The sequence below is a fragment of the Rattus norvegicus genome, chromosome 11 (genome assembly GCF_021556685.1).
Source record: "Rattus norvegicus strain SHRSP/BbbUtx chromosome 11, alternate assembly SHRSP_T2T, whole genome shotgun sequence".
Lineage (NCBI taxonomy): Eukaryota > Metazoa > Chordata > Mammalia > Rodentia > Muridae > Rattus > Rattus norvegicus.
In genome coordinates this window covers 45,795,275-45,805,245 of record NC_141544.1, presented here as the reverse complement: position 1 = coordinate 45,805,245, position 9,971 = coordinate 45,795,275, and the positions used below count along the sequence as shown (strand labels likewise).

General features: G+C 44.7%; 1 long non-coding RNA gene across 2 annotated transcripts in view; it reads left to right on the top strand.

Moving 5' to 3' along the window:
* Window positions 1-4,742: 4,742 nt before the first annotated feature.
* The window catches only part of LOC134480976 (uncharacterized), a 14,988-nt gene continuing 9,759 nt past the window's right edge, over window positions 4,743-9,971 (top strand). Inside the window, exon 1 of one of the 2 annotated variants that reach the window (XR_015633323.1) lies at window positions 4,743-4,829. This is a non-coding gene — a long non-coding RNA (uncharacterized LOC134480976). Of the gene's footprint in view, window positions 4,830-9,407; window positions 9,519-9,971 lie in introns of those variants that run through there. The other variant, XR_015633324.1, reaches the window with a different exon arrangement.

The following is a 9,971-nucleotide window of genomic DNA, read 5'->3' as shown; positions in this document are numbered from 1 at the left end:
AGGAATATGTGATTACCAGTGGTGACCATCTGACCGGTTGCAGAACCCATGATTCTAGCTGCCCTTCCTTCTTTTGCTGTACGTATATCCGTGTGTGCGAACACAGTAAAGGTCCCCGCTTCTTCCACCCCCTGTTTTCATGAGATGCACTGACTGTATCAGAGCCTACACCTGAGCATTGCTCAGTTCCCATCATTGTTCTTCACACCCAGGGACTCGGGCTTGAGGCTAACACCCGCCAGTCAACACGTCTTCTGGGGTAGAGCGTAGTCCATTTCTAGCTGTGTGTTCACTGCAGCTTGGAAGCACAGGGAAGCAGAGTGACAGCCACGCCACTCTCTTCATTTGAAAAGTGCTCGAAAGGGATCCTCAGAGTGAGAAGAAGCAGGCTTGGAGTTGTTGGTTTCATTTGTTAATGTGACTGGAGGACAGATAGTGCCCAAATAGTTGGGCAAGCATTATTCTGAGTGTGTCTATGAAGTGTCTGGAGACGACTGGAGCATCTAAATCTCCCTCCCTGCCGTAATTTACATAAAGAGTGCCCAGCGCAGCCAACCTTTAAAGGATGGTCGTCAGATCATTGAAAGCGTGCCTGCCAGAGTCCCAGCTTCTCTTCCTCCATGTCCTAGTGGTGATGAGCAACTGTCTCTACTTCCGTTCCTGTCCTCGTGTTCTGCTGGTCACAGTATCCAGTGCATCAGAGTCAGCCATCCAAGCACCGAAACCTCCAAAACCATGAGACAAACGTACCATTCCTTCCTGTAAGTTGATTCACTCCAGGTCTTTGTTAGAGTAACGAGAAACTGGCACTCTCTCTAATACACACCCTCCTCATCCACAGAACCAAAAGCTGACCCTCCAAAAGAAGACCATGTTCCTCCAGTCTGACCACCTTTGTGCTGCGATATCACTCATTTCCTAGTGCCTGGCTCAGATGGAAATGTTAGCTTTCCTTGGATCTGGAACCTATTAGTTTTCGGACTTAAACTGCACCGTCAGCTTCTTCCAAAGTCTCTAGCCTGCTGTCTCTTTTGCCAAAGAACTCTGACTAAGACTGGAACCAACATTCCTTTTCAATGAAATATAAACAGTCATTATTAACCTTTAGGTGAGAAGAAGACATTAAGCTGAAAGACAGGGAGTGGGCATCCTGTGTAAGGTCTTCAGACGTGTACTGTAATGGCCGTTCCTGGTTGTCAACTTGACTGCATCTGGAATGAACTACCGCCCAGAATTGGAGGCTCACCTGTGATCCAGATCTCGAGGCTGGAAGACACAGGCTTCTTCTGACCTGGATCTTGACATAGAGATCTTGAGGCATAGTGGCCATGAAAATCTTAGGCCTGAGCAAGGAAGTATATGCCTTTAATCCCAGGAGACTAAGGCAAAGAAACTTTTGAGTTCAAGTCAGCCAAAAAGCAAGTCCCACATCTAGGCTTGGTGGTGCACACCTTCAACCTGGGCCACGCCTTCTGCTGGAGGCCTACATAAGGACATTGGAAGGAGGAGGACTCACTCTTCTTTGCTGCTTGCACTAACTGGCCAGCACATCTGTTGAACCTACTTCTTCAGAAGTCCAGCTGAAACACCCAGCCTCGTGGGACTGAGTAACTACTGGATTCTTGGATTTCCATTCACAGCTGACCATTGTTGGACTGCAGACTATAAGTCATCACAATAATTTCCCTCAATATAGAGACATTCCATATGTTCTGTGACTGCAGAGAACCTTGGCTAAGGCATGAGCCCACTATGATGTGTCTGGGGAATGAGTGGTACACACACACCAGAATCTACTTCAACTAGGTGTCTGTCTGTAGTCGCACCTCTAGGAAATCTTATGCGTGAACTAGAAGTATGTAAAAATAAAGATACCTCTTGTTCCAGCTGAACTCCTAAGACCCATAAGCAGAGATTTCAATTAATGAAGTCTGACGTGAAGAAGGTCTTCCATTGCTTTTTTTTCTCCCCACTGTCAGGCCTTCAGGGGCCTCAGCCTAGTGATGGCTCAGTTGGCTAAGTGTTTACCATGCAGGTATGAAGACCTTAGTCCAGACCCCCAGAACTAACTTAGAAAAATCTGGGCGTGGTGAACTGTGCTATCACAGTGTAGGAGGGTGGAGACATGGTGATTCCTGGGGTTCAGTGTCTGCCCAGCCTGACAGCTTATGTGGTTCCAAGCAAGTGGGAGACCTTGTCTCTAAGGCATGGGAAACACGCTTTTAAATCCAACAGAAGCAGGCAGATCTCTATGAGTTTGAGGCCAGCCTGGATTACACAGCAGTTCCAGGACAGCCAGGGCTACTCTATGGCTTTTTGTCTGTCTGTCTATCTGTTTTTAAGTTGATAGTGTCTCAGAAAGACCCCTGAGGCTGACTGCTGTTCACCTTGCAGTTCTCTGTGCTGAGACCTCTGCACTGTGCACACACATGGCCCCCACACACGAGCCTTCAGTTAGATGTCTCTAGTTGTCTTCAGAAGGAAATTGGCCCAGGTCACCTGAGTCACTTCTGTCACTGTTGTGGGAACCAGCTTTCCCTTGACGGTCCAGGGGATGCTCCCCTGGCCCTGCCACCGTTGCATTCTGGGAAGAACTTGAAATTCATTGCTTCTGTGTGTGTGTGTGTGTGTGTGTGTGTGTGTGTGTGTGTGTGTGTGTGTAAATGACTATTATACAATGGTATCCAGAAAAGAAGTTATGCTTAATGTTAGTGTTTTGTTTTCATTTTTTTTTTAACAAATTACTTGGCTTTTCTAAAGCTGCGGGTAGGATAAGTGTTTCATGAGATTTCAATTTACAAAAGGCTTAGATTTCAAAAGACTACAATGTTGCTTTCAAGTTCAGAGCAGTTAAACAAGGAGCCATTGTCTTCTCTTTTATGGGAAGTTAAGTAAGGAAAACCGTCTGACGGTTTGGCTGTGACTCATCCCTCTCTGCGACACTGGAGTCCTCCGGCTTTCTTTTTATTTAAAAAAAAATGTATCTCTCCTTTTATTTCCACTGTAATTGTACACAGTGAACACTAGATGGTCAAAGGTCATGAGATGGACAGGTGCAGAATGGGCCTTTATCCTAATGTCTCGAGGCCATGGAGCCAGCAGGCAAGAGGATCTGAATTCAAGGCACATACCTCACATTAAAAAGAAAAGGCAGGTGTGGTAGGTGTGTGCAAGCCCAACGAGGATTGGTGGAGAGGGGCAGGTACCTGGCTCACTGTCCAGCCTCCCCAGCTTAGCTGTCAAGCTTTAGGCTATGAGAGACCCAGCCTCACACACCAAAGCAGGTAGAGTTAGGGGACTAACACCTAGGGTGACCCCCCACCTTTAAGAACATACCTGTGCACACTCACATCCCCACATGCAAGTGCATACCTGTGTGCGCTCATGTTCTCAGATCTCTTTCCTTAGTTGAAATAGCTATAAATTGATAGGAACCGACAAAGGTAATATAGCCTGATGTACCCTCAACCGGCTTCCCCTAATGACAGCCTTCACATAAGCAGATATTCAAGTAGGTGGCAGCCCTCGATGAGTCTTTGTGATTGCTGCATGCACCCCTCTCTTAGATTGTGTGTGTGTGTGTGTGTGTGCACATGTGTGAAAGTGTATGTGTATGTGTGTGTATGTGTGTATGTGAGAGAGTGTGTGTGTATGTGTGTGTTTGTGCATGCATGTGTGTATGTGGGAGTGTGTGTGTATACGTGTGAATGTGTGTGTTTGTGTGTACACATGTGTGTATGTGTGTGAGAGTGTGTGAGTGTGTGTATGTGTGTGAAAGTATGTGTGTATATGTGTGTGAGAGTGTGTGAGTGTGTGTATGTGTATATGTGTGTGAAAGTATGTATGTATATGTGTGTGTGTGTGAGAGAGAGTGTGTGTATATGTGAGATTGTGTGTATGTATATGAGTGTGTGTGAGTGTGTGTATATACGTGTGTATATGTGTGTTTGTGTGCATATGTGTGTGAATGTGTGTATGTGTGTGAGTGTGTATGTGTGTGTGTGTATGTGTGTGAGTGTGTGTTGTATGTGTGTGTGTGTGTATACACTACCTAGAGTAGATTTGGACAGCCCCCAGCATGTCTTTCACACTGCATCATCATGGAGGAGCCTTCATGTTCCTGTCTTAGATCTGCACACCACCATCTTTGTTTCATTGCTACCACCAATCACTGCATCTCAACCACTCTGTCCTTGTAAGGATGCCTGCCCTGCAGAAATGGAACCCAACAGTATATGTCTAGTGAGGTGTGTTGTTTTCAGTAGACAACACGTCCCTGAGTCCCAGCAGAAGTGATATTTCAATTTATTTTACATCTTTCCTTCTACTTTCCACTTTGGAAGCTTTTCTTTTCTTTTTTTTTCATTTTCTTTTTCATAGAATGAAAGTTTTAGACCCTAGGAATATCATAAGTAATGAAAAACCATAAGCAGCTCTAATGGCGTGTTTCTAATGGCCTACTACTAGACCCTCCTGCTCAGAGTCAGTTACAATAGATCGCCCCTCCCCAACATCCCTTTTTCTATCTGAACAGCTTAGATCAGGTCATCTGAAGGCCATGGAGATAAGCCTAATCCAATAAGGACTAAGTCACAAGCTGATTCCACGAAACTCGAACGATTGGCTTTGCTTGAGGCAATGATTGTGTCACTCCCCAATCACTAAGAATCATGGGATGGATAACTTTGTAATCACATGCATATACCTGGCATCTACATTTAAACAGAATTTTTTCCACTCTTAGCTCAAGTTGATGACTTCCAAGATAAGAATTTAATTCGTTGACTGTAAATCGTTTCCGTCTCTTCTTCATCTTCTCCTCGTTGAAGGTTTGTATTGTAACTCGTCTCTGGGTTTGAATGTCTCTAGTAAGCTTTTCACAAGAAGAGAGCATTTCTGGAGTGATCAAGAATATTTTCATCTAAATCAAGAGCAGACATTAATGATCTGAAGCCTTAACAGTTCTACTTGGAATCCTAAAGGAGCATTTCCAAAATGAAGTGTTGGCAGGAAGAAGTCTGACGTATGCTTTCTCCAGTAACCACCTCAAGTTATCTAGTGTGGAATAGGGGAACCAGGGGCTCTGGCCTTCAGCTATAGACTTTCTAAGCACTGGGCCAGGAGAACACTCAAGGACCTGTACACCCTCGTGAGCTCAATTTTCAGCATTGATTAGACCATTTCAAGTCGGGAAGTACCCAGGATGGACAAAATTTGGGAACATAAAAGAAAACATCATCCCTACACGGTATCTTACATGACTGGATTGCCCAACAAACACCCATTGAAATCACAGGCTTTGGGATGAGGTCACAGAGTTGTGTTCTTGACTTAGCAAACATAACCAAGTCGTTTTTAGCTTGAGAAACTATAATCACAATCCTGAAAATATTGACATCCACAGCAGATTCACTCCCAAATCACCTTCAATTCATCTTTGGGATGCGCTGGATTTTATTCCCAGAACTTTACACTTTTATGTGAAGCTCACGCGTGGCTGCCAATGCTGATATTGTATGCAGGGAAGTCATGGGCACACTCTGTTCACATCCGTGATCGCAGATGAGTTTGTCTTCATCTAAGGTTTTAAGGTTCATTTATTCTCTATGCTCTACTGTTTTCCCTCCTGTAGCTGGATTATTTTAACTGCGTTCTACTCCTACTCCGGTATTTCCCTTGTAAGATGTTTCTGTCAGTCTTAAGCATTAGATGCTTTGAAATATTTTTCAAAGTGTGACTTCAAACCATCACCCCTGTCCATTAGTGCTTCCTGATCGGTGTTTCCACCTCAGGGGGTAGAAAGACTTGGTCAAGTTTCTCAAGCACAACGTGGCAGCTACCAAAGAAAGAGGGTCTTCACTGGGCTGCCCAGTGTGTACCAATGAACCAAGATGCCTGAAGAGTTAGAAGGTACAAGTTGCTGAAAATGGACTGAAATTATGGGATATTGGAGACACTGTGACTCTAGTAAAGGTAGCATGTCCTTTCTAGGAAAGGAACCTAGACAAGTCCCATGAAAGGTAATGCCGGGACACCACACATCACTCAGCTGTCAGCCAACATTTAAGTACACTGGGTTTTAGGGTATCCATTGCATGTTAGGGTTGCCTCCAAATAGGAAATTCATAGATTTGAAAAAAAAAAACAACAGTGGGTAGATGCTTAGCCATTAGCCACATTATTATGGAGAGGTCACCCACAGTGTCCAGGACTCTTATAGTCTTCATATTCAAACAGGTGGGAGGACTTAAACACTAATGAATGACAAGTAGGGACATTTGTAGAAGTCAAGGGAAGGTGGCTTAGAGTGTCCATCATACACGGGAAGGTAATTCATGATGTCAGGAAGGAGAGAGCTCCTAAGAGACAGAGCCCCACATTAAGTACAAATGCCATTCCTAATTTTGTACACAGTTTAATGGTCAAAGAGCTGTGCCGTAAGGCGTGGGGAGGAAGTGGCTGGGGAAATCAATGTTCCCGAGTCTGTGGCAAGAGATTTGGGCTTACAAGCACTTACTGGTTTCTTTTTAATGGTGACAAAAGAAAACCAAGTCTCCTCACTTACAGCCAGCGGTCCACGTACCTTTCAGAAATGCCACTCGATAAAAATGTAAAGAGTGTTTTAAACACTGTCCCTAATGAGTCTATCTGGCAAAAATCTCCTCTCTAACAATACAGTGTTGTTTTTAAAATCATCTTTTCTCTTGGAATGTGCTTTTCAAATGTGGAGTGTCCTGACTTGTAGGAATAACAAACAATCTTGAGAGATTAAAATAAATGACTGAAGCCTCCTTTTCAACTTTCGGCAAAACCTTTGTACGAAAGAAAGAATCCCTCTCCTTAAATAACTAAAGAATGACATCACCGATCATCCACATCCCCCGTGGATGGAAGTCAAGGTGAGGCACAGTGTGTGAAAGAAATTGTTTCTTCGGAAAAGAAAAGCCATCAGGAATTCAAAGTTCTAGACAAAGGACCTTCTCTTCCTAGCTCAGCGCCACCCCATCCCACAAAACCGTACCAATCCCCACCCCAGAAGGAAGTGCCTATTTGATGGTGGAATGTGCCAAATGTCTTGATGCACTGTCTTGATCTCTAAGGTTGAATGTGGAAATGTCGGCCGTGGGTTAAAGGTGGTTTGGGAGAAAGTGTTTTCAGATTATACCCATGTGGACTGAATTGGTAGAAACGGACTGCACTGAGGCTAAGATTTATTCAGTGGCACCTGTTTTCTTCTGTTTCCTGACCGTGGGTTCGGATCTATCTGGTAGTCACTGTGGAGTTGGTTTGTGACCACAGCTCCTGCTGACCATAACCATGTCAGAGTCACCACTGTGATGGGATAGGAAGATTGAATGTAGTATTCTCTTCAGGGGATGATGCTCATCCAAGGGGCTAGAACTTGGCATTTGGGAGTTTCAATAGCTTTTCACTGATTCTTAAAACCTCTGTGGGCCAGCAGATGGTTCCACAGGTGATTGTACTTGAAGCCTGAAGAGCGAGCTAGGTCCTGAGGCAGGAGTGAGCTGACCCCCTCCAGAAAGCTGTCTTCTGACCCCTGCACATGTGCTCATGACCTCATGATTGGTACATGTGTTCACTTTTCTGTTGATGGGACATCTGGTAGCTAAACATGAGAACTCGCTCTGTGCCAGGTCTCTCTTGCTGCACTCCTGAATGTCCGTCTGTCTTGATTACAATTCTCAAAAATTATCAGAGATAAAAAAATAAAAAAAAGTATTGCTTTGAGGGTGCAGAGTTGGAGCTCTTCTTTGACCACAGTCGCAGAAACAGAAAGTGGTTTGTCTAAAGTCCAAGTCCACCAGTCTATGAGTATTTCCCTCCTCAGGGGACTCTTACCTACCAGCAGGACTTTGCAGTTGTTTTGTGGAGGCTCAAGGCATATCCAGCCCAGCAGCAAAGTCTGTTGTCTTCAGACCTGGAAGTTGTCAGCTTTTCCCAAACTGGAGGTTGGATCTTCATTCACTCTGTCAAGTTTTCTAAAAATAAGAAAAACATCACGGCGAGGAAGGTCATGAATTATTAGAAAAGTGGCCCTCAAACCTTGGTTCACACCAATCCAGGTGATGCCAAATTCAAGCTTTTAAAACCAAGCCCAGATTTGATTCCCTTTAATATGTAATAGATCCGGATCAGAAGGAGCAGAAAGCTGGTTTCTGTTTTGTGTGATATGGCCTAAGATTTGAACATGGAGCCTTGCTTCCGATGATCAATTACTCTGCTACTGAGCTACACCCCCAGCCCCTTCACTCTTGTCCATTTCTGGACAGGGTCTGGCAGAGCTGTACACGCTGGCCTTGAAATCACTCTCCAGTCCAGGCAGGCCTCGGCCTTGCCTTCCCGCTGCCTCAGCCTGCTGAGGTTGCTGGCATTGCAAGTTTGTAGCAGGGAGCCAGGTTTCTTGGTTTGTGTTTGTAGGGTTTTTTTTTCCCATATAGCTGTATTTTGACAAAGTAAGCGATAAGCAAATGTGTCTAGATTTTCCTGAGATGCCATCTTGACTTCCATTTTCCCATCGGCGTGACTTTAGACTAATGTTTAAGTGAGCCACGTGAGAATGGGTGTAGGTTTCTGAGAAAGGCACTCGATGCCTGCCATCTGGAATTACAATTTATGTTTATCTCTTTCTGGATTGGAAGTATATTGCATATGGGGAACATCTGGATGCCCCATACCTGCGTTTTGTGCAGCCAGCTGTGTCCTGGCTCTGTAGCAGGCTGAGTGTGTTGTAATAAAAATATAATAATAATAATAATAATAATAATAATAATAATAATAGCATTGGTGTCTTTTACCCCGCTAGGTCCGCACCTCGGGTGTCCCAAAATATCTGCTAGATATCTTGGCGGAAACACAGCCCAGCCGCACACTTTCCTACACTCAAACCCTCACATAAAAGAACACACAACACAATAATCTTAGATCCAATTGATAAGATATAATTTCCCACTTAAACATACAATGCCCAGTACCATCCATCCCTTAGGAACATTAATAACAACCTGTAAATACACAGAGCAGAATCTTAACATCACCTGCCATGGCTTCTCTCCCTCTCCTCCGCCCTGTCTCCTCCTCCCTCCCCTAGTCTCCTCCTCTTCCTTCAAACTTCTCTCCCACCCATCCTTCCTTCTCCTCCAATGACAGGCCTCCTTCTATCCTGTACCTGCCTCACCTGTGACATCATCCTACATGAGCGTGTACCAACAGAGATGGAACCCTCAATAGGTGGAAGGATATTTTGTATACAGTGCAAATATTTTTCTCTGTGTATATGTGTGGGTGTGGGTGTGTGTGTGCACGCACATGTGTTTGCAGACATATGTGTCCATACAGGTACAGAAGCCAAGTGTGAATTGAATATCAGGTTCCCTTCCTAATCACAGGCATGGTCTCTCCCAGAACCTGAAGCTAGGATGGTGACCAAAGAGTTCCTTGGATCATCCAGCCTTTCCTGTCAGCACTGGGCTTGCAGGCCTGCATGTGACTGTGCTCAGGTATTTTAAAACCAGATTTACTTAAACATTTTATTTATTTATGACTACACACTGTAGCTGTCTTCAGACACACCAGAAGAGGGCATCAGATCTCATTACAGATGGTTGTGAGCCACCATGTGGTTGCTGGGATTTGAACTCAGGACCTCTGGAAGAGCAGTCAGTGCTCTTAACCACTGAGCCATCTCTCCAGCTCTGTCGGATTTTTACGTAGGTTCTGAGCACTCAAATTCAGATCCTAATATTTGTTCGTCAGACCATGAGCATGCCCCTCGCCCTTGCACACAAGGGCTGATTTAGATCGACTTAACAGGGCGGAGGAGGAGCTCTTGAATGCATGGGGAGCCAGGTTTGATCCCCCAACACCACCAATAAGCAAATAAGCTCGTGGAAAGTGTGGCAATGGGTGGAACATTTTACCTAACAGTTTACTGACTCTGCCACCCTTCCCAT